At 44.1% G+C, this 25,573-nt stretch overlaps 1 protein-coding gene across 7 annotated transcripts in view; it reads right to left on the bottom strand.

Moving 5' to 3' along the window:
- Window positions 1-25,573, bottom strand: part of MTMR3 (myotubularin related protein 3) — a 72,250-nt gene that overhangs the window by 41,348 nt on the left and 5,329 nt on the right. For all 7 annotated transcript variants that reach the window (XM_056504743.1, XM_056504746.1, XM_056504742.1 and 4 more), the window contains one exon: window positions 278-355. The gene's annotated coding sequence lies outside the window, so the exon portion shown is untranslated. The remainder of the gene's footprint in view (window positions 1-277; window positions 356-25,573) is intronic.

Here is a 25,573-nt window from a genome sequence, read left to right as displayed (position 1 = left end):
CACCACAGGCTGAAGGGACTCAGTAACTTTCAGCAGATTTACTGGGAGAGCAGCTGACAACATGGATATTTGCACATTATTCAGGAATAGGAGCAGGACAAACAATCATGTTTGAAGCTTGGGCACAACTAAGAGTCAAAAACTTTTTCAATAATTAAAGGTTGCAAACTCCAACTCAGTGAAATACTCATTTTTGTCTAGGACCTTGGAAAACACTTCATTTAATTAAGAGAATAATCAATGATGAGCACAGAATCTACAAACATGCAACACTTACCTAAGTATGAGAGAATAAACAGTCCTCTCTTGTCCCAGAAAGTTCCAACTGTTCGCTTCTGATACTTCACATTGGCAGCTGCAAATACAAAGACAATACTTTAAAACATCAACTTCCCTTGAAAAAGCCACTTCTGAACCAGCAGCCTGGGCAGGACACTCCACTGTGAGGGGAGTTTGGATTAATTCAAGAGGAAAAAGAGAAAGTCTGAGTGCCTTGTAGTTGTAACAAGAGATTAACATGCCCAGAGAGGGAATTCCAGGACTGGATTCCCATGGATACATGTGGATAAAGCCTCTTGTCTGGCCACAAAGCAATTCAGAATTTCATAAATGAGTGAACAAACCCATCCTCAGGGTGATCCACACCTCTTCTAGGACTGCAGAATGGAAGGAGAATTCTCATTTTGTTCAGCTCCAGCTCTGCTCTGACAATAAAATCCATTTACTAAATTACTTCACAATACAAGCTACAGGAGAAAGTTTTCTAGAAGATCCAACTGGATTTATACTGATCTTCAGAGTGGGTTTAATTTTCCACTGCAACTGACATTTCTGGCCCCAAGAAAGCCAATGAAGACCCCCCAATGCTCACAAGGCCACTCCTGCCAAGCTCTTTTCTCTGGATTTTCTGTGCTGTACAAACACTTATCGCATCAAAAATGAGATATTGAGCCAGAAAGATACATTTGTCAAAAATTACACGGAGAAAAATATCTGATCTGCTTCATTTCTACAGTCACGCCAACAGATGTCTCCTGTGGCATCAGAAGGACAAACTTTAATGTCAAAATACCCAAACCCTAAAATTAAAATTTCCAGACTGACCCAACTGTTCCTAAAGCACAGAAGCAGCCAAACTGATGGGACACCACTCCCCTGTATCCAAAGATTTGCTCTTCACAGAAACTTGGATACTCTCCCAGTAGCACACTGCATGTGGATGTGCCTGGAAAGTCTCAGTTTCTCCATCATATAATCCTGCTGCTGGAAATAGTTTGCCTGTACTTTGATGTGCCACAACTACTGATAATTTTCACATTCTGGTCAGTGAAATAAAATATTTTTGTATTTTGTGTCCATTGTATCCTTTAGTTTCTGAATTATGACAGGGAAAGTAAGTAATAGACAGAAAAAGGAGATACAGTTTTAGGACTGATGGAGTAGAAAGAAAAAGTTTAAGAAGATGAGAATCAAAAATAGTGCATTCACAGATCTGTGCCCCAGGCCAGCATCACCAGCTGGGTGAGGGAGGGGTGTCCAGCTCTGCTCTGGGGTGGCCTCTCCTCAAGTGCTGGGGGAAGTTTAGGGAACCACAATGTCAGGAGGATCTAAAGCTGCTGGAGATGGACCAAAGAAGGGGCACGAGGATGGGGAAGGGCCTGGAGGGGCTGAAGGCACTTGGAATATTCAGCTGGAGCAGAGGAGCCTGAGGGGAGACTCCTCAGGGGCTGCAGCTCCTCCTGAGGGCAGCTCCCATCTCTGCTCCTGGGACAGGGAATGGCTGGAGCTGGGCCAGGGCAGGCTCAGGCTGGAGCTCAGGGAAAGGTTCTTCCCTCCCCAGAGGTGCTGGCACTGCCCAGCTCAGGCTGGAGCTCAGGGAAAGGTTCTTCCCTCCCCAGAGGTGCTGGCACTGCCCAGCTCAGGCTGGAGCTCAGGGAAAGGTTCTTCCCTCCCCAGAGGTGCTGGCACTGCCCAGGCTCAGGCTGGAGCTCAGGGAAAGGTTCTTCCCTCCCCCAGAGGTGCTGGCACTGCCCAGGCTCCCCAGGGAATGGGCACAGCCCCGAGGCTGCCAGAGCTCCAGGAGCTGCCAGGGATGGACAGGGTGGGATTTTGGGGTGTCTGGGCAGGGACAGGGATGGATCCTTCATCCCTGTGGGTCCCTTCCCATGAAGGGTTTTCATGATTCTGAGATTCTAACACAAACTGAGATGCACCAGAAGGAATTCACTGACACTTTAGGGAATTCTCATGGAATCTCAGCATTTACACAAACAGGGAGCTGAGGATGTGCTCTAACAGAAAACCCCTGTGTCAATGCCAGCTGTCCAAAACCTCAGCTAAACTTCCATTTACCATTTCATAAAAGAGTTTCTAAAAGCAACATTTCATTACCTGCAACAGAGGTCAACTCTGTTTTTATTTTTTAAAAAAATCTCTCTCAGCCAACAAGTCAAACAGCAACCCCAATAACTTTCTGGGTCGATAATCAACCCCAGCACCCAGATGGGGATGGGCACAGTGTGACTGTGAGGCACCAGCTTGTGCATGCAACAAGTTCAACTTCACAGCTGCCTGTTGATACAAAGTCACCTTTGAGGGGAATAGGGAGCAAGTTCATTAAACACACCAAAAAAAGCTCTGAAGGCAGACTCTACAATTCTAGAATGACTCCTCAGAGACTGTTCTGGCCATGGATTTGCTTTTCAAAAGGCAAGATACACATTTCGGGTGCAGGAGCTAGACTGATTTAGTGTGGTTTCAGTCCAAATGAGGTTAAAAAAAAAAAAACCCCTTCACAAAATCTGCAACAAGCTTTTTATTGATTTTAATGAGGCTTGGAAGAAGCCACCAAATCTCAAGAGTTTTGTCAAGAAGTTCAAAAACAGGAGAAAAATGTTCCAATATAAGCATTAATAATTCCGCTTTCTTGCTGCCGGAGCTCAGCCAAGCCCCCTGACACGCTCATCAGCATTCCTGCTGCAAGGCTGCTGGGCCCTGATAAGAACCTCCACTGTTATCACTTCCTAAGTCAACAACTTCTGCCAAAATAAGGGGGGAAAGCTGCCTGGAAGAAGAAACGTTGCTATGAGTTCTGCTGGCTGTCTCCAAAACACCAGTTCCTGATGGGATTTTTTCCTTGGAAGATGTTATGGAGAAGTAGAGTAAATCATTGTATATCAATCATACAGTGAAACACAAGTAATGGCACAGCTGAGGGGGGGGAAATTCCAAATAATGGTTTCCAAATTGTAAAACTTTCATTCCTGGCCATACCCCAACCCCTGGAATTCCAAGGACTACCCCATCAAAGTCAGCCCTACTCTGAGTAGTGAAGGACTACAGGAACTCCAGAATCTAAATTACTTGAGTCTGTGACAGTGTTTTTCTTGACATTTATTTTAATAAAACATTGGCAAATAGCTAGGGAAAGCACTCTGGAGAAGTTTCAATCAACATGTTTGTTTAATTAGGTGATTGGAAAGTTGTCTCTACAGTTTCTTTGCTGAAAGGCTCTATCAGCCAAAGCAGGAGAGCCATGATTTGATAAGCATGGAAATGGCACAAGGGAAAAATAACTGGGGAGAAAAACAAAACCAGATTTTCTCTAGCTGCCAGTTACCCTCATAAAGATGTAAACAAACACAACCAAATGAAGCATTTTTCTTGCTAATTGACTCTTTTGAAGATGTATTTTCCCCTCCTTTTGCTGAAATACGACATTTCCACAGCACTTGTGCCACACCATGTCCCAACCCAACATTATGCAAGTGTGGTTTTTGATGAGAAGTTCTGCATTCCTGTTTACATTTTGAACTTCCCAATGTCACTGTCCCCACACACCCAAGCTCTGCCACGAGGGGAACCTTCTCTTGCATGGATTACCACACAGCCCCCATTTATTTCATCACCTCTGGGTTTGGCTGCTCACTTTAGCTCACAGGTTGTCCTCCTCTCTCCTTTTTCTGCTCTTCCTGGTGGATTTGAGCTTCCTTTCCCTGCTATTTATACACAATTCTTAGCGTGCTCAGGAGCAGGAACACAGTGCTGCTATCAGCTGCCCACCAGCTGGGGATGTGGTCAGCTGGTGGCTGACTGGAAACTACAGAGGGATGGGAGCACTGGGAATGCAGCTGCTCCTGAGGCAGGATGGGGCAAGGCTGCTCCTGAACAGAAGCTTCTGAGCCATGCACACGGACAAGGAGGAATGCTGATCCTCAGGGGGGCATCTTCTGGTTTCAGTGCCACGTGTCACAGAACCTTTAAGGTTGAAAATGACCTTTAAGGCACTGATCTGGCACCACTGCCCCATGTCCCCAAGGGCCACATTCACAGAGCTGTTAAATCCCTCCAGGGATGGGGACCAGCACTGCCTTGGGCAGCTGTGCCAGGGCTGGACAATCATTTCCATGAGGAAATCTGCCCCAATATCAACCCTGAGCCTCCCCTGGCCCAGCCTGAAGCTGTTCCCCTCCTGTCAGGGAGCTGTGCAGAGCCACAAGGGCCCCCCTGAGCCTCCTTTGCTCCAGGCTGAACAACCCCAGCTCTCTCCAATTCCCTGGATGAAATCACTCCAGCTGGATATGAAGGTGTGCACACAGCAACACCCCAATACCTGACAGGGAGAGCAGAACAGCTACATAGAACATTCCATGTTCCCACAGCACAGATGGAACTGTCCTGCATCAGAGCATTTGGAAAAGATCTCATTCCACTTTTTGTTCTCTCTGCTTTTATGAGTGAAGAATAAAATTAATTATAAGAATCCAAAGCATCAAAAAAGTTTTGTCAACATCTGTCACTGCACTGACTCATACACTAATGGCAGGTCAGCATTTGGGCTTCCTTCATCTTCCCACTCAGAAGTGGCATTAATTTGCTTTTAAAGCAGTTTGATTAAGCTGATTATCTTTGCATATTTGTTAAAGATCACTTCTTGCACTCTTCAGAAATTAAATGCAGAAGCAACAGTACAAAGTAAAAGAAAAAAAAAAAAAAAAAAACAAAAACAAAAAAACCACCAACATCTTGAAAGGAAAGAAGAGCTTAGAATGGCAGAGGAAGGCAAGAGAAGCACTTCTAGGAGTCTGATAGCAATGGATACTACTGAAAAATTTGATTTTGCATTAACAAAGGTCCAGTGTTTCCATAATTCATGTAAAGAATAAAAATCAGTATTTAGCTGGGATAACAGCATTAGTTATTCCAAAAAAAGAGGCTTTTTAGGAAAGTCTTCCTGAATAACAGACTCTACATCAGTATTTTCCTTCACTGATCTCAAAACAACCCAGGTCAAAAGACCACAGCAAGCCTGAAACCAAAATCCACAACAAAATTTCACTTTTTTTACAAAATGTCAGGCTCTCTTTTAATTCATTTTTCATTTGGATTAAACCCTGAGATCTAAAGGCTGCAATTATTCCTCCATAAGCCAGGATATAATAATCTTCTGTACCATGTCTATAATTTTCCTTTTATTTCAATTACTCCATATTCCTCTGTTTTATTTACGTGCATGACAGAGGAGGAACAGCTACAACAGCTACACAGATCAGTCTGAACTGTGGAGAAACCTGGAAAGAAAGGAACTGAATCTGGGTTTTAGCATGGAAGCTGACAGGACAGAGCCAGTGGATTTGAGGAGGTTGTAAGCTGGAAAGGTGACCAGGTGTGCTGGGAAGGGGATTTATGCAACAGGTAACCAAAAAGCCATGAAACACAGGGCAGTACCAGACTGGAGCTATGAAACAAACAGCAAGGTAGGACTAGGCAGCAGAAACTTCCATTTGAAAAGGCATGATGGAGAAAGAAGGGAATAATTTGCCCCTCACAGTTCCCTTTTTTCCATGAAGGTCCTCAGAGCCCATTTGCCATGAGTCACACTCCCTCCCCTCTTTCTGCCTCTCTAGAAGGAAGGCAGCAAACAAGGAGAAGTGGCTGTTAATCAAAGTCTCCATGGTTTTACTCATCCTCCCAAAACACTTCTTCATCCCCCTTCCCTCCTCCAGTCACATCTTGCTGTAGCTCAGACCTTCCTGTAAATGCTTCAGCAGCAGGGAGGGGCAGCAGCCATTCCCAGAGGAGCATCCACACTGCCAGGACAGCTCCTCACCTGCTGGGATTTCCTGACAGCGACACTACAGACACTGACAAGGAATGAAAAAGAGAAAGAATTGTTTGAAAATAGGAAGAATCAAGAAGCAAATGTGATTTGAAGATTCCTCTGAAGTTTCAAGATAGATTCCCATGAGACTTTTTTCCCACCCTTAACTTCCTCAGGACAACACAGTCACAGCTCTCAGCTCCTCAGCTGACCTCATTTTCACCACACTTTTTCTGGCATAAAGCTTTGAAAATCTCTTTAACAAAATGCCACCGGATGCTTTTGTCATAAGACAACTTTTTTGAAACAGCAAATACCTGTTATTAATGATCTATTAATGCTCTGAGAAATAAATGCCTAAGTTATTACAAGGTGCTCCTAATGGGGACCTTGGTCCCCACAGGGGCCTGTCAATCATGGAATGGATTGGGTGGGAAGGGACCTTAAAGCTCATCCAGTGCCACCCCTGCCACAGCAGGGACACCTTCCACCATCCCAGGCTGCTCCAAGCCCCAATGTCCAGCCTGGCCTTGGGCACTGCCAGGGATCCAGGGGCAGCCACAGCTTCTCTGGGCATCCTGTGCCAGGAACAATTCCTTCCCAATATCCCACCCAGCCCTGCCCTCTGGCAGTGGGAGCCATTCCCTGTGTCCTGTCCCCCACACTCTGACCAAAGCCTTTCTCCAGCACTGCTGTGCTGCACAGCCTGGGACAGCAGGACACAAAATCTGTTTGCTGTTATCAAGGCATCCCTTTCTCTGCTTGCACACCTTGCACAATGTAATTATGGGTAAAGCTTTAATCCATTAATTCTTTAGTTGCACTGAAAAGAGCAGTCCTGTCAAGGAGGCCATGGAAGATGCACACAAACACCCTCCCTGCCTTCATCGAGGAACAGAGGCCATTGGGAGGCTCCGTGTTCCAGGACTCCCACTGCATCACCTCACACAACTGGGAAAGTTCATATTTCAAACTAACCCAGCACTTTGCAAAATTTTGGCACACTCCAAAAGTGCCTTTTTTGATGTGGTATTAAGGTGGTTTTGCTTTAAAACAGACTCTGCTGCTATTCCCTGAAGTATGGTGAGCCAGCAGAAAGGGTACTGCTCCCATAGTCCTCCCAAACAAAACACCCCCTTCCTTATTTTACACAACTCTGGCATTTCAGACCCATCATGGCATATTCCAACTCCTCAACACAGGACAAAACTAACCCACAGAGCAGATCATGGAACTACCACTCTACAGTGCTGTAGATGTTGTTTGCTTCCAGAGCAGCACAGCCTGAAAAACTCCAATATTTCAGATTTAGAGAATTGGAGGCAGCTTAATAATCACTTCAGCTCCTGCAGAAATGGCATTTCTTTACAGAACTAATCAATTAGCTTGTTCATCTCTTAGCCTGCTCACTTCCTTGCAAAATATTCAAGTAGTTTCAGTTTGAATGGCAGAGTTTACAGTTCAGACACCGAGCACCCTCCCAAAGCCCTGATCCACTTTAGAGCTGTCAGGCACACATTCTGTGCTGAAGGGAATTGAAGGGGCTTTTAGGAGTAATTCATGTATTTCTGCCAGAATCTGTGAACCTGAGGATTAAGAGCCCTTCCCTTCAAAGTCTTTTCAATTACCATGGCAGGGGACAAGTATGTTTGATCACAGCATTATTTACAGTACAAAATAGTAATTGATTCAATCCAAGGAAAGCCTTGAGCTCAGGTATTCCCTTATTAGTCCATGCAAAACAATTCTGAATGGAACAAAATAACCATATTGAAAGAGCTCTCCTAAGCTGAGAGACAGCTTTATTCAGCTACAAGACACCCCTTTTGATGAAGTGACCCCCTAAATTGAACGTTTCAGGAGCTAATCAAGGATCAGAGTAGCTTTTCTAGGCTCACAAAAAGCTGCTCCCTAGAGAGGGGCCCACACACTTCTGTGGGCATGACCCACGAGGCTGCCAAGACACCAAGAGCACTCACCATTCACCCAGGGGCTCCGTGTGAGCAAATACTGCAAGAGTTAAATTTGCAGGAGATAAAGCCAAGTGTGCTTGTCCATGATAAGGGGACCAGCAAGAGCTGTGTCAGGAAACCCCAGCAGCTCAAGGGACTGCACAGCACTTTCTGCTGGGCCTATTTACCCAGCAAGTTCCAGGCACACCCAGGATTTACCACAACAGGGTCCTGCCCACCCTGCACTTGAGCAGCAACTCCTCCCAGGGAGGACAACAAGGCATTGCCATCAGTTCCAGCTTCTCCAAACTTTCAGCAGTTTCCAGTCAAGTTACCTACAGAGGGAGAAGATTCCCAGTGACTGCCCTCAGCCAGGCACAGTAGGTAAGAGCAAGACACACTCAGAACTCTGATGCCTTCTCCTGTTAATTCCTGCATTGAGATCACCAGGGACAAACTGGTTTGGATAATGTACCAGCACACTGCCTCCAGCAAACCTGCTGCTCCCTGGCCTTTCCCTGCTCAGCTGATTCACAGAACCATGGAATGGTTTGGGTTAGAAGGGTCCTTTAAGCTCATCCAGTTCCACCCTCTGCTATGATCACTATCCCACAGTGCTCCAAGCCCCATTCAACCTGGCCTTACAGCTCCTCAGTTCACTAAAGCAAAAAGAAATAACAGGAAAAGCAAATACTTTCCCTCCTGTAGTTAAATCATCTCAGTATCTTCCAAGTATTAAGACAGTTGTTTATTCCTATCTTTTTCCACTTGTGGAAAGTCACAGTTAATTTCAGAAGCAGGAAATGTAACAGCAAAATCCTATTTTCCATTCACAAACTGCACTTAAATAAGAGCTGGAGATGGACCTCAACTCAAACAAACACCAGGCAAAGAAAAAGAATCTTAAAGAGGGTCCTGCCCATGAAGGCACATGGGGAAGGGATTGGGAGCTGCCTGAGTATCCAGCTTTAGTGAGGAGCAGTGAAACTGCACCTCACCAAGAGCCTCAGCAGAGCAGCCACCAGGGACTGAAGCAGCACAGCCCTTTGATGTGGGAGGCAGAAGGCCCGTGGAGGAGTCTTGCAGCTCTAGTGATCGCCTCAAGAAATGTTTTAATGGGCTTCAATTCCCGTAGCTGGTTTGGAAGATCAATTACACACATTAGCAGTATCTGGTGTGAAGTACAGAGGTCTTTAATAGAGCAGTTAATTTTGTCACACTGCACTATGCATTCCTCCAGAGACACAACAGTGCTGCTTCAGAACCAGTTGACTCTAAGGCATATTTTTCTACTTTTATGTATCTTTAAGCCCACTAGTCCTCCAGCTATCAACTAAATCAAGGTAGATGCTCTGCAATGTTCAAATCTTGAATGTGTCAAAAGCAAGAATGACTACAATTTCTAAAGCCATGTCTCCAGACTGCCCAGGGAGGCTGAGTTCAGTCAGGACAAGTCCCCAAAATACTTTCTCCACAACAACTTCCTTAATATTGAAAGTACACAGGTTTGCTCCCTTACACTGAAGCTGCACAGCCCTTCAGTGCCAGGAAGGAATTTACTTGGATTAACAGAATATGTTTATTCTAAAAAACTAAACAGCACAAAGCCAAAGTTAAATATATTTAGGCATTTCAGAGACACCAAAGAAAGGTTTGTGGTTGCTTGAGGCATGGATGTATATCAAAACAGAGTTTCAGCTAGAATTGAAACTGAGTTCTGCAACAGACTGCAGCTCTGCTAGTGAAACAAGGTTTGACAGAGCTCCTGTTAACTGCCAGAGTCTTATTTAAAGTTAAAATCCACTGAAGTCCAAGCTTCCAGAGAAGGATACCAGCAGATACTTGGCTGATGTGGAAAAGGGAATTCATTCTATAAGGTACCTGCATCTCCTTTGGTCAATCCTGCCATCCAAACAGCGATTCCAACAGGAACGAGTTTCTCTGGGGAACAGGAAGATTTCCCTTCCTACCTGCTCACTTAAATCAGATCACACCAAGTTCTCTACAGCAGTTTTTCTCTACAGATCAGTTTTTACCTAAAAGAGATATTCCTCCAGCATCCTATTTCATACTAAATGACCTTTGCAAAAGCACAACTAATTAGTATATACAAACACTTACTTAAAACTTCTCTCACTATTTTTCCCTAAAGAAACTCATTCCTTTTGGTAGATACAACAAACCCTGAGAAGGAAGAATAATAGTGCAAAGAATATAAGTAATAAAAAATTCTCCTTTAGAGAACATTCACTCCTTCCCTATGTGACTCAAAACAAACCTAATTTACTAAGAAAGACTTGGTTGCAATTAAGAGATAAATCATCATTTTAAAGAAACAAAGGTTTGGGCTCTCAGCACATTACCCAAACAGAACACGTCCAGATCTCTCCCACAGGCATTGCAGAAGTCAGAGCAGTTCACAGCTCACTCTGTTATCAATGCATGAGGGAAGGTAATTTTCATTTAATTCCAGATCTTAAAAAATATGTATGCCAGGAGACTGCAGTTATCCATTTAAATTTTTGCATTTAAATCATTATCAGCCAGCAGGACTTAACCTTCCTTTAAAGAACAGAAAGATTTATAACCATCCTTACAGTAAATTTACCATGCCCCTTTAAATTGCAAGTTAGAAAAACATACAAGAGCATGTTTGTATTAATCCACGAGCTTTCCTAAAGATGTGAAAATAGCACAAGTCACATTTGTAACACTGCAGCTCTTACCTGTGACTCGCAGATCTCAAGCTTCAATTAAAGACACAGAAGTGGCACTTCACAGTAAAAATTAAGATCAACTAAATCAATCTATTTTTGGTCTCTGTCATTCCATTTGAAGCACCCTCTAGTAACCACCTGAGCAGCAAAACCAAGCCTGTACTAACTGAACATGAACTCTGAGAAATCTGCCACTACACCCATAAGGACAAAATACTCAAGGTGCATTTGTTTGGAGTGAAAAAGTAAATCTGGCAAATTTAGGTTTAGAAAAAATAGCTACAATATAGATAAGGAGGAATAAACGTTGGGGTTTGGGTCCTGCCTTACTGCCTTTCCTCTGCTGAAATGAAATGGCAAAGCCCCTGACCTCAGCTGACACCCTGGGTTGTGCTGCACAGGATGGAGCTGCTGGCAATGTGCAAACACAATTCTGAGCCTCCATTTGCTCAGGTACTCAAGGACCTCCTTAAACATCTTATGAGGTGCAATCTCTGGTCAAGATCCAAACCAAGAGAGGGCAGGAATCTCTCCCCTTCCTGTAACTCTCCAGGCTGCCTGCAGTAACACTTGCCATCAGATCCAGGGGGACCCAACTTCCCAGAAAGCTTTCCTTCAATTCCCCACCAGATTTCTGTCACAGAACCAAGGCTGAATATCCAATTACAAAACAAACAGAAGTTACTTCTGCTCCTTTAAGTGCAAATGGGAACGTACAAAGAACCAAGATCAATAAATATGCAAAAAAAATCCAGAGCAATTTGGAATGAGTGGAGAACAACACACCAGGGAGTACAAGCCCCCACTGGCACAGTTCCATCCCATCAAGTTGTTCTTTGGACTCATCCAGCCGAGGTTTGAGGATCACCAGGCATATCCTTTCTCAACAATCAATTCCAATTTTAAAATTGGAATCTGAAACCAACTTCAGAGAAATACTTGAAGGCAAAGGAAACCTTCATGCTCTGAGCAAAAACAGAACAAGGGTAAGAACAATTCTCAGAATACTTAAGTGTGCCTTGCTTTTACTGTAAGCCTTTATTTCAGAAGGTTATGCAGCTGGTGTAACACAAATCTACATGTGAAGACAAATCTAGAAGCAAATTCTCAGAGCTGAGATGAAAAAGCATCTGTAATTTAGATAAATAACAGCTCACTGCAGGAACAACCTCAGCATTCAGGTCTTGTATTTCAGAGCCTGCACAGTTCTGCTCATTTAGATTCAAACACCAAAAAAAAAAGCCCAAAACTCCTCTCCTGGATGGAAGATTACATCTTTATGCAGGAAAGCTTAGGTGGAAGTTTAGATGAGTCTGTCAAGGAAGGACAAGGATCCAAGGTAGGTATGTTTATTAGAAGTACCACTTCAGTGTCATTAGCTGGGAGCTGTGATCTCCACATCTCTGCATCAGGTCCAGCTGACAGAACTGTTCCATGAGAATTCCCCTGATGGGAGAGGCCTCCAAAATAAAAATGCCACCATGAACCAGCACTTACAGCCATACTTTCATATTTAGCCTGAACAACTTGAAGCCTGAACTAAAGATTTCTCTTTTCCAGTTGCCAGTGGGTTGGGTGCTGAAAAACAGATCTTGTAGGAACAGGTAGGACAGAATGGTCTGTTCTGGTATTTTACTATTTCACATATTTCTGGAAGTCAGAGCACTGGTGTGGAAGTGCTGCTGTAAGGGAAGGGATCCTTGACAGGCTGGCACAGCTAAGTGCTGGATTTCTGGCTTAAGCTGTTATATGGAATTGCACAAGGAGTAAACAAGGGAGCCAAGCTGACAGCCCAAGCCCTGCATTAATGACCCAGCAGGTATTTTCACTGCTCATACACACCATGGAAATCAACTTGTAATTGCAGCCTAAAGCAGCCCCACATAAAAACCATGGAGTGAAGGGTTACACATTAGGAAATGCAAGCACTGTGATCACCTGTGAAGCTTCTGCTCTCTCTTGCAATATGTATGATCCTTAAATCCCTTCTCCATCCTCTTCTTCCCATAAACCCTCACCCAGTGAGCTGGGGGGGACAAAACTCCCAGAATTTTTCATACAGTCCTTTTCCTTAAACCCTGCAGTCAGTGTGGAGTCCTGAAGCAGGTCAGTCCTTCTTGCACTGCTCCTTTCATGGCACCTCTTCTGCTAAGGATCCACAGCATTCACAAGAGCTGTGCCCAGAACAGAGTTCAGTTTTGTGAATACTCCCAATTTTTATAGTATTTCTGCTCTGCATTTGGGAAATACAGCTCCACCACAAGGGGTCTGAGCAGCAGTCAGGCACTCAGGCCTGGAGTTGTGTACTCAGCACCCAAACCATAATTCTACACACATCTGGAAAGGTTCCCAGCAACTTCCTAGCCAGGACCACAGCCCACAACCAGGCAGGGACACTCCTGCCTCTCCAGGATGGCACTGGCCTGACTCACCAGACCACCACCTACAACTTCTTCCCAGATAAAGCCACCTCACCCAGTGCTTCTACAAATACCAGATAATTTAAAATCTTATTGGGCCACCTGGAAATTCTGGATTTCTTCAAGTGTCCCATCCTACTGCAGCCTCTGTTTAGAACTACCTCAATTACTATCTGTGGGGATGAATTACTGATGTCAGCACACTCACAGCAATACTCAAAAGATCAGACAGATTGTCAGGACTCCTGAATATCCAATCATCATTCCTCCCACAGACAGCCTAATCTTTATTTATATTAGCTTATTGCCTCAATTGCACAGCACAGACAAAGCTCTTTGGGAGGGAGGCAAACCCCTGGCAAGGCTTCAGAACAGACCAGCACTCCCAGCTGGCATGGGAGCTTCACCAGCAGCCACACCATTGGTACCAGGAAGCTCTGGGCACCAGCTATTTCTGCAGCAACTTCAGAGCAGGCTATCTTCTTGAAACCATTGACAAAAAAAGCCACTAAATTAGCTCACAAGTCAGTTTGTGTAACACAGCACAGGCCCCACTGCCATGCTTTGTCTGCCAAGCTTTAACTCTTACTTAACTTACCAAAAGGATGTCAGAAGTCTTAAGCAAGTTCACCTCTAATGTACTCGTTATCCTCTTAGGAGCCACTGAATGAAATGTGAGTTAATGAATAACACAGTAGGAATTATTTCATTATCCCCATGGTGAGAGAGAGACATCTAATTCTTGGATATGATGTCAGACTTGAGAAACAGCCAGTGGTACTTACTCAGGCTTCCACTGCTCACTCAACTGCTACAGCAGTGCTGTTCCCAGAGCAAGGCTGCAGGCTGCTCTGACAGCTCAGGAGCAAAGCTGCTCCAGGGGAAACCAGGAATTCAAGCAGCAGGACTGAGGAACTGGAGCTGTCACCCTGCTCCAACAGAAAGGAGAGATTTCCAGCAGCCCACATTTACTGTACAGGCCTTGCACAGGTATGGGAATCAGGGCATAAGAGCATGTCAGCTCTTCACATTTTCCCCTTTTACAGTGTCAATCCCACTGCAAGTCAACATCTGTCTCTGCTACTAAGTCAACCTGTCTATTAAACTCCATCAGAACCCCAGGACACCTACTGAAAGGGAAGTCTGGAGCAAGGCATAGATCCTTCAGCAGTCACTAGCAATCCCATCCCATTCCAGGCTGCCTCACTTTCACTTTTAGTTCAACTAAGGCTTTTCACTACAGAACTTGATGCATTGTGGCTACAAGTAAATCTTCATTCCTCTGCAAAAAACAAACATCTCCTGCTAGTGCAGGTAGTGAGGAGGACAGCTCCAAGGAAGATCAAAGTGTCCTTCAGGTCATCATTTGCCTGCAATAACAAACCAGTTCTAGACTGCCTGAAGGGTTTGTATGTTTAAAGACCAGGCAGCTTCAGAGCTGGTATTTTACTGATTTCCTCACTGTGAATCCATCCTCACTGCTATCAGGACAGCTATGCCTGGCAGTGCCCTTCTGATAGTTTGGCTCTCAGGACACATGTTCCTTCCTGTCCAGAGAACCCCCATACTTCCTTCACATTAGGAGGAGCAGTCAGGAGTAACAAAGCAGCAGATATTTGAACAGCTCACACCAATCTACTACAGAGCCTACAAGTATTATTTACCAGGTGTTCCCCTCTAACAACCTGCCTGATGAGGAATAAACTACTACACAAGCAAGCTAAAAACCTAAGCAAGAAGAAAAATTGGAAAGCCTGGGAGACCAAAGCTAGAAGATGGATTTCTCATGCAGATGGAAAACCAGGACTATCTCCCTGACATGTCACAGCCAATGAAAGACCCAACAGAAGCAGATTTCTCTGCATGGACTGCAGAAATTCTCATTCAAGGGAAAGATCTGCCCATACCCTGCTGCTTGCACTCACCCCTGGACAGCCCCAGAGCACGGAGTGTGACAGGTCAGAAGCAAAGGACAATCATGCTGCACTCCTTATCAAACAGAAGGAAACATTATCTTCAAGCCTAGCACGTGCTCTCCTGTCATTCTCACCATTATCACATGAGTGTGCACGTGGAGGATGTATTCATAGTCCAGCCCTGGCATCATTATCACTGTTGGGATTGCAATGCTGCAGTATATTTAGAATGGCTCTGTTAATACTATGGTTCAATTCCATGATACATTCCATACATGATATATTCCATATATCCCAGCCTGCAAACCCACTACTGTTCCACAAGCATTCAACTTCAATTCTTCAATATCTGCTCAAAATACCAATACTTAAGATACAAATCTCATGGCAGTATTGGCAAAACTGATAGAAAATTCAGCAAGAAACTATGAAAAGCTGACTTTGGAGCAACTTTCTGTCATGTGAGAAGCTTCTGAACTGGTATGGAACAGTATTACTCCATGAGGAGCATCTGTGTGCAGGAATGCTGAACCTTTGAGTCACCCTGAGGTGCTCAGCCAGCAGTGAGTGCCCACCCACCCCTCAGCTAGCAGCAGAGCACACAGCTGCTAAGGTGCCTCAATACCCAACAAGCAATGCACAACCACAGAGTGAGGTGTGATGCCATCTAAGAGGGCAATGGGATGGAAGTGATGCCCTCACTGCTGAGCCTGGGAGCTCTCATTCTGCCCTGTACACTGATACAGCTGAAGCTGAACCACACGCTTACATTCCCCACTGAGTCAGAGCTGTCCTTACACAACACAGCCAAGTTGCTCAGGGCTGCTCAGCAGGCCCTTCAGAGGCTGCAGCTGTGCTGGTTAGCCAGGCTCTCCTGCCAAGGAAACTGCCAAAGCCATGCACAGCCAAGGGAGACTGGTCTCTCCTGGAAGCATCCTCAGTGCCATGTCCACAGCAACTGCAACCAAAACTGCCCCTGGGACCCTAAGGCAGATTCTCCTCACCAACAGCCAGATTTTGTGTCAGATATCTCTTTTCAGAGGTCCCACATCCTATCTCTCAGTGAGCAGTTCTTACCTATTTTGGCCACACACTTCAGGAGACAGACATACACTTGATTCAGCTGTGTGGTCTGGTGGGAGAACAGGGCAGCAATATCCAAGAGTCATTAACTCTGCAGTTTCCAGCTTAAAAACACTTAAGACTCACTAGAAGGGAGTAAACAGTGTCATGCAGACTGTCTGGGGAAGCATCAGTCATTTAAAAATATAGCTGCACACTGCAGCTTGGGGCTTCAAATGTGAACAAGAGCTCAGACATTCCCTCTATTAACAATGAAGCCACTACAGCTCTTCCTCACACCCCAAGCTTTTTCCTAGCATTAAGCAGCTGCCTCTAAGTGAAAGTCAGTCATAAAGTCATTTTAACACGACCACTATTTTCTCAAAGCTTAAAAATTAAATCAAGTACTCTGCTACTGGAATTTTCATTACCAGGAAGTTGCAATAATGCTTATTGCATTAGGGTTATTGGTTTGTTCTCCCAATATGATAACTGCATCAGTTCAGTGCTTTGAGTTAATTATTATTGTTAAACTGAGGTAAATGCAAACAGAAACCTAAACAGCATGGAATAAACAGCAGGAAACCAAACTCAGCTATGTAAAGATAAACCAAATACTTCATGATCACCTGCAAGTATTAGGGAAATTCTCACACAGCTCTCATATGTATGAGAAATTAAAAGCCCTGACAATCACAGCTTCAGAAAATGGCCACAGGAAAACTATACGGTGAGGTAAAGACTCAGGCTTTTTTCCTGTATCTTGACACTTGGAATAAGCCCAGAAGAAAGATTTATTATAATATATTTTTCAAAAGAACTACACCAAAGACTGCAATATTTCCAGAATATTCTGTCAGATTATGCCAGCAGTAAAGCATAAATAAACATAAATGATTCTCTGGAGAGACCACCACACCTCCAGAGATCCTATGGAGCTTCTCCAGCACTATGAAGAAGTCCCTGCAGTGGTACTGTGCTCTCCCTGCACTGAGGGGCAGGAGCTGCAGCAGCCAGGGGGTGATGAAGGCAGCAGAGGCAGCCCTGGCACACACTGATGGTGCTGAAGAGCCACCAGTTGCCATGGAAGTCTCCCCGAGTTCCGCTGACCTTGGAGCTGCTCAAACAAGCGGCTCGTGTGAAGCTGCTGCTCTGAGATGCTCAGGAAAGCTGTGAGCTGCCCAGAGGAGTGAGTGCCACACAACAATGTGCTCTCTGCAGAGCAGTGCTCCAACACCACTGAATAGACAATGCAAAGAGCCATTCAAGTGTCAGCCTTCCGGCCCGGCCGAGACAAAGTGCTTTTTGTTTCTGTCTTTGAGATCCCGACAAATCAGAACTAGATTAAGTGTGCTGGCAGAGCGGCCTCACCTCCCAGCCGATACGTGATCCCGTGGCAGAGGGCAGCCAGAGCTCTGCAGAAACTCACACCCAGCACACCCAGCCATGCTCTGCCCTCCCTGGGAGAGCCGGGCAGGGAATCACACCTTGGAGCTCGATGGGAAGCTCAGAGGAATCACTCTGCTTCCAGCCAAGATCAGACGTAACTCAGAGAGATAAGAACGGCAAGTCCTGATTCTATAGGTAAAGAGAAGTCTGTGCTTGAGCACAGTAACCACTGAAGGCTTTATTATCTCTAGAAGAGATTCTGAAACAAATACGTTTTGTTTAGTACAATTTCAATTTAACCTTGCTCATTTCCTCAGCATTATTTTTTGCAGCTCAAGGACAAACAGCGTTACTAAGTAACTCTCCAGGATGAAGTTTCAGTGCATTTGCTCTCGCCGCTGAATTAAACACATAAGCATCTTAACATCCACAAATCCAACAGCCCACTACTCCAGAACCCAGAAGGACTAAGCACATTTTATCTGTGCAAAACACATGAACGTTTAGCAAGCAACATATCAAATCTTATCACAAATACTAAACAAAACCCAGAAATTCAACTGCTTCAGTTAATAAAATAAATAAAAGCCCTGAGGAAAAGAAATGCATCTGCTACCACTTCCTACATAAATCTCAAGTACATCTGAAGCAAACCTCCAACACAAAACAGTTTCAGGAGCTGCATTTTTGAAGGATAATTTGAAATCATCAGTAGTGGATATCCTTTCAGTATTGAGGCCTTTCTATGCCAGAAGGTGAGCCCAAGCCCCCAGAGTCACAGGCTGCATGGAGCAGCCCTGTTACCCTGCTCCTCTCCAGGGCACAGCTCTGTGCCCAGTGCAGGCTGCACCATCAGCACAGGCACCACAGCAAAGCCCTGCAAAAACACTTGTTAAATGCTTCACTTGCAGCAAGCTCCTCTAGAAGGGTTAAAATCCCCTTCACAGTATCAGTGTAGCCACGCTGAGCACAGCACTAAGACTTTGTGTTAAACTCTGAACAGGCAATGGGCTGACACAGCACGGGTGGAGCTGCACATTTCCACCTCAAATGGGTCTGCAAGGAGCACTGTCACTGTCACTTGTGACAAGGAGTTAAAGCACTGCAAGGAAGAGAAAGAACAAAACTGGAATTGTGATGAACTTAACTCCCCTCCAGTCAGAGCACCAGTTCTGTGAAAGGTTTGCACCAAGTTATCTCAAAGTACTAAAAATGGATATAATTCAAGCCTACTGTGTAACACCAAACAAACCTGCTACTTCTCTTGGAAATTCACTGAGGCTTCAAAGCAGGACACACCTAACCAGACAAACTAGAAGACTAATTCCTTACTTCAGAGTTGAAATGTTCAGACCCTTCCATCCAACCTACTTCATTTTTAAGATATTCCATATACCCAGCATATGGCAGAGCATTCACCCAGCCTATTTTGTGTAGATGAGACATTAGTAGGGACTTTTCTCCATTCCTCCCCAAAAACTTAGGGACTTCTCCCCATTCCTCCACCTGCAAAATCAGACACAATGTAAAATATATCACTTTAAGGTAAGTGATAGACACATCTCAAATATTTCAAGGGATTTCCAGGATTTCACAAAAACTCACCAGCAGACCAACTCCTAAATCCTGATTTAGCAGTTCCATAAGCAAAACTGAAGAATGAGAAAGGTGCAGCAAGACAGGCTCAGCTGCTTGCTCACTCCAGGTTACATTTACTTTTCTGCTAAGGAAGAACTCACTGGGTAGGTAGGTAGGTTTTGAGTGACACACACCTTGGTATTTAAATAACTGAGATCTAGAGATGTAGGGCAGAGGTGAACAAGCAGGAGTTAACTCTTCAAACAAATGCAGGTTTTAACAGGATAAATTCTTACCCTACACTTGGAGTTTAAAGGTTACAAAAAGCTCAGTGTTGGAGGAACAGATCAGCACCAGGCAACAAGCTTTTTATAACATGGCAAAGATGCTCTGAATTCCATATAGAGGCTGAGCTGTCACTCACCCAGCATGATCTATGGAGTCCCAGCTCCACAGGAAGGTTCACACTTTCTCTTTCACATTCTTATATGCAAGAAACTCTCAGTTTGTTGTTTAACCTCTGAGATCTGGTTAAAATGTTATTTAAAAAAATAATCAAAGTTACCAAGTCGTGATTTTTAGGTGTCACCTAACAAGCAGCAGGTTCTTCAGACAAGTTTCAAGCCAGCAAATTTGTTTCAACATGTACAAACTCAGCTAAGTCAAGTCTTTCAACAGCACTCACCAAAGGGTGACCCAGGGGAGAATACAATGGCACAACCTGACTAATAGCTATTCACTCAATGTGCTGGTTGTGTTTTCTTTTGCAGGCATGATGGATTGTCCTACCAAAATTATCTTCACACAGCTGCACAAGCTCTCTCTGATCTGACCCCAGGGTTTTCCTTCACCTTCCACATTTTAATTATTTACAAATAGCTAAGCAGATCTTAAAAACAGCAACCCTAGACAGGGATCTAAGTTCTTCCTCCTAAGTTTTCCAGAGTCAAACAGGAAGTTGGAAGCTCTAGAAAACAGGTGCTGCAACATCAGTTTAAGTTTACTGTTAATCAATCCATGGAAGCTTAAAAGTTGACCTTTCACAGCCAGCAAAACCCCAGCTGGGTACACATGCAAGGGCACCACAAATGTGCTCCACAGCCACATCTCCAGCCTCCTGAAAATGAAATGTATCTGCAATGAAACCATCAGGAGTCACTGGCCTACCTGAAGAGACTGGAGTGTTCACTGCATCTGCAGAAGTGGCTGTCACCTTCCAAACTCAGCCTGGAAATTCAGACTAGGAATTCCTTCATTGTCTTGGCAAGAGGCAGCATAAAAATTGTGGAACTGAAGCATATAAATTAGGTTTTGAGGGTGTTTTGGCATTAGGCCTTTCCTTAAGCTGCAAATTAAACTAGATACTCCCTAGCCCACCTGCTCACTTCTTGCACAAAAACCTCCAGTCCTTTCTTGTCCTTTTCATTTTCCAAGTCACTTCAGACCAATTTCTTAGGCCAAGGCATGCTTTAATTGACCATCCTTGCCTTTGTGAAGTCACTTTATCTCAACACACATTACTAGACTCACAGCATATTTACAGAAAAAGCATTTCTTAACAACTACAACTTGGTCTGCTGGGATTACTGCATGGCAGTAAAGGTTGATGATGAGACTAAAAGCTGAATTTTGCTGGAAGAACCAGAAAAAAAACCCCTAACAGTAGTTAGAAATACTTCAAAACTGAAAGGAGACAAAGTAGATTAAACCGTATTTCAGTCCTGGGGATCTTGAAATATGTTCAAATACATGAAGCTTAGCTCTTCTAGGTCTCTGCTTTGAATACCAAATAATTTGGCATTCAAAGCAGAGAGAGAAGCATGCTAGAAGCAGGAAAGGATCTGCATCCAGCTAGAGCTGCTCAGGCAATCCCTGCCTCTATGAGTAGTGGTCCAGCCTCAGGCACTCACACAGTTTAGAAAGCTGGACAATAACCTGAAATACTAATGTTTAGAAAAATAAGCTACAGGGTACAGCAGCTTGTAACTTACTCTTTAGGGAGCTGCCAAGTGCTTCCTCCCTGACCTGAGCAAATCAAGGTGCCTTATGCAAGAGGAAAAGTCTTCATACCTGAGTGCTGAATGGGACCACTGCGGGCTGGGGCATGATGCAACAGCACCATTAGTGTTAATGGGGCTGCTCTCTGGGTGTGAGCACAACTGGGACCTACACAAACAGCTTAGTAAAAAACCAGGCTTCACAAAGAAAGCAAGAAATAGCTCTTATTGTCTTTGCTATGCCAGTCTTACATTGTCAAAAGCAAAACCCTTTGTCCACAACTGCCCAGGCTGACTCCTCCACCAGACCCACCCAGCTCAGGCATCAGCAGTGATGAATCCAACTACCCTGCACAGGTGAGCAGAGCACCCAGCAGGTCTCCAGATTGCCTCCTACTCCAGGCTGATTACAACAGCAGGTTTGGCACTGCTGTCTCAGTGAATTACTCTAGAACTCCCACCCTTAGACCTTTGTGCTGCTCAGTTATCACCAGCCCTTCAAGAGTTCACAGGAAGAAGCTCCTGTGCAATGAAAACACTGCAGAGGAGCTGGAATGCCCCAGCAATGGAAAGCTAGACAGCTCTCCAGCCTGCCAGTCAACACTGGAGAAGGAAAGGATAATTTGCCTGGAGTAATGAGCTAAGTATAGAGGCACCATGATTCCAGTGGCCCAATTACCTCTGCAATTCTCCAGATGCGAGTGAACACCTTGGGAAGCAGCCACCCCCAGCTGCAGGTAGAACCAGGGACTGACTGAAGCTGCTGCCCTGATCTTGTGCTTAACAAATCAAATTCTGCAAAAGCAGCACCAAGAGTCAAGCCCAACATTTTCTAACTCACTGGAGCCTTTCTGCCTCCCTCAGTTCATTCCTCTATTTCAGCACTTTAGGGAATCCTATTCTATTTTAGAAAACCCCTTGCCCAGTCCTCTCCCCAGGTCAGTGTTTAGCAGTCACCCTCATCAAGTGTCAGCATTCAGCCTGCCATTTAAAAGCCAAAATTCCAGTTTGACAAGTGCAATGCATTTTGCTTCCAGCTTCTAAAGCCTGAAGAACTGAAGTGGGGAAAAGCAACATGACAGTGACCAGGCACATTGGTACCATTAGACAGCTATATAGGGAGCTACTGCTTTTTGAAACTCACTGTTAATGAATATTTATTATTTGTTTACTTTAAAAAGGGTTTATGTGCGTTACTTTTACAGCTCTATATCCACTGATGTCCCATGTGGTCACAGACTCTAAAAGAAGGACCTACAATTAGCTGTACCAGCAGTTTTCCAAATCCCCTAGTAATGATTTGAACACACAGGTACAGTGTCAGTACCCTGAAGTTGGAATCCTTTTTACAATGAATTTGGAATTTTACAGCAGGTATCTGATCCTTCCCTACTGACAAGTCTAACTGACCAGATGGCTTTGCCAGAACACAACCCAGCACAAAACTAAACACTTGGCCATGGATCTCCAAAACTGAAAATTTCCATGTGGCTTCTCTGTGCAGCCCCAATTTACTCATCTGTTACGTCCAGGGATGCTCTGCAGCAGTCAAGTACACTAACCAAACACCTCCAAATCATGTGATTCTCATGCTTGAGTCTGAAGGGATTAAGAGATTCCAGCCCAAAGTAAAAGAAAACAAGCAAGCTATTGTATTCTGCATTAGAACACAACTGTGCCTTGACCATAATCCACCAGCCAAACCTACATGGAAAGCTGAGCAGACCTCAAAATATTTACCTTGTTTCATCTTCCTCCTTTTTCCTCAGAGACTTCAGATTTTCCCAAAGTGCAAAAAGGTGCATTCTTTTGGAAGTTACTCAAAGAAAGGTTCACTGAACATAGACAAAGATGATAATTTAATTATAATGGGTATCCAACCAGAATATAATGCCCTGTTCACAGCAAATTCCTGCTACCAGCAGTGAGAGAAAATTAAGAATCTGAATTCTCAAATGTACTCATGACTAGTATGTTCACCAATCAGCACACAATTAAGCATTCCTGTTCTCTAATTGTAAAGATGAACACTTGTTTGATAAGGATTAGTCATTAATTTGATAAAAAGCTTATCCACTCTTAAAAGACTATGCACAGTGTTTAGATGGAAAGAAAAGTTCTGCAGGCAATGGCAGAAAATTTGCAAGTTTACATTAAGTACACTTCACTTGCTTTCAAGCTTCCATTTATTAAAGGAAAATAATCAAAACAATTTAGAAATGCAATCTGCTTAGACATTTTGGTCAGGTTTTTTGGATCAAAAGTTCAACCATGCCTGCACTACACTAAGTATTTGTTCTCAGAGGCGAATAAAAAGGAAATAAAGAAAATTCAAATACAACAATTTAAAAAAAAAAAAATCAAAGCTATCAGGTCAAAACACTTAAAAGAAAGGTGTTTCTACTCTGGTCAGACCACAGCAACCTGGCTGCAGAGAGTTCAGAAGAATGTCCTCACATTAAAATTTCAAGCCAAGCCGCTCTGTGCTATGGCAGGTGAGTTTTCTTCTCACTGCTTCTAATTTTGACTCATCTGTGCATTGTCAGGTATTCGAAAAACCTGAACTTAGAGATCCACAGAACAGCAGAAGTTAGCTTTGACAGCACTAATTTTAGTTGGAGAAGACACCAAAGGCTGGATGCAAGTAAAACTGAGGACAAATTCCAGCTGGAGCACATCCAGCACTAGGTCTGGAAAGGTCCAAGCAAAGGTCTCCAGCCCTACACGGCTGCAGCAGGCAGCACAGCTTCCCAGCAGCTCATGTCTCTGCTTTAAGCTTCCATGATAGCAATTACACCCTTGCAGATAGCAATGGAACCAGCAAAGCTTTCCCAGGTACACATTTAGGTCAATTACAGCTCCAAGAGATGAGATCAGACAGCCAGAGCCACTGGATTCCTCCCTGTCCAAGGAGAACAGGGACAGTCAGGCTGCTGGGGCCCTCCTAACTCCTGGATAGGATATTCCAGGGAAATGCTTTCCACCAATTCCAATCCTAGTAATACCAAGGGAACTTTCCACCAATTCCACACCTAATGGCAGCCACTTCCATGAGCATCTTTGGATTTAAACTCATTTTGAATGGCCACAGTGATATCATAAGAGTGACAGGACAGAGCTTAATGGCAGATCAGCTGCTAGACTGGATCCTTCTGACATCTCCTGTACAAAACCGATGCCTCACTTCAGAAGTATCTCAAGTTACTTTACTCAGGTAGAATCTTGTGTAGGATGTGGAAGGTATTAAGATTCCACAGCCATAGTTCCACCAGTACAGTTCAAATAAATTGTTCTTGATCTCTCTGTCTTCAGTCTTTTTGTTACAGTTCCTTTAATCCACGCTTCAGTTTCACCCAACTCTTCAATACTTTCAACTACTACTCCTAACAACTGAAAAACCAAAATCAGTATTCTGGTAGTCTACCCTAAACCTAGACAGTGCTAAACTCTACCTGACAGGGAAGATACTCAAGGGAAGATCTGATGGTCCATCTGTTTTCTGGAATCCTGCCACCAGCTGTACAGAATCCCCAAAAAATAAGAATCCTACTTGCCCAGAACAGTCAAACCTCAGAGGAAACTGAGGAGTCAGACTCCCAGGGCCTGGGAGTCTCATGATGCACATGAGCCCTACATGAAAGGCTGCTCTCAGGGTGAGCTGGGGAGATGCCCTGCAGCGAGTCCTGCCTTTGCTCTTTTCTCCAAGGGCACTCAGGAAGCCAACCAAGTGCATCTTGTCTTCACAGGCTCCATGTCAACCTACACAGACAGGATTTCTGTCCTCTCCTCCCTCAGGTGCCTGGCAGCAGCTTCCCCCAGGCACTTCCACAAGCAGAAAAAGCAGCATTGGAGAAAACAAGTCTCATTTTGTCAGGAGTCTGCCCTTTCCTGATTGATAGAGAAGTCAAAACCCTCCTTTAAAGGTACAAGGAAAAAGAAACTATTTTTATTTCTCTGTCCTTTCAGGTAACACCACAGAATTAATGCTTTGATTACAGCCCTAGTTTGCAGTCCCAAACTTGGAGAAGCAAATGAGGCCCACAAAAGGGCAACACAAAACTGTTCTACCAGTGTTTCTATAAATAATGTCCGTACCAGTGCACAAATCTCTGGTATTCGAAAGAAAAACTACAAAGACTTAATTATGGCAATACAGCAGCCTTCCTCCACAAATTCAACCTGAAGTGTATTATTCCCTCCATACTGATTACATGTTCCAGAAACTAAACCTCAGAGTACCAGAACAATCCAAAATACTTAGAGACTATTAGACTTGTATATACAAAAGACTTCATCATACAGACAGGCACCCTAGAGATTTATTTCATGCTACTTTCTTTTCAGAAATCTCAGTTAAAGAAAGATTTATACCATTTTCACTGGTTTTTTTCTTAAAATAGAGTACAAGAGCCTTTGGTAGAAAGCAAAGGCTTAGCCATGGG

This window comes from Oenanthe melanoleuca, chromosome 15 (genome assembly GCF_029582105.1).
Source record: "Oenanthe melanoleuca isolate GR-GAL-2019-014 chromosome 15, OMel1.0, whole genome shotgun sequence".
Taxonomy (NCBI): Eukaryota; Metazoa; Chordata; class Aves; order Passeriformes; family Muscicapidae; genus Oenanthe; species Oenanthe melanoleuca.
This window is presented reverse-complemented; position numbering and strand designations above follow the sequence as displayed.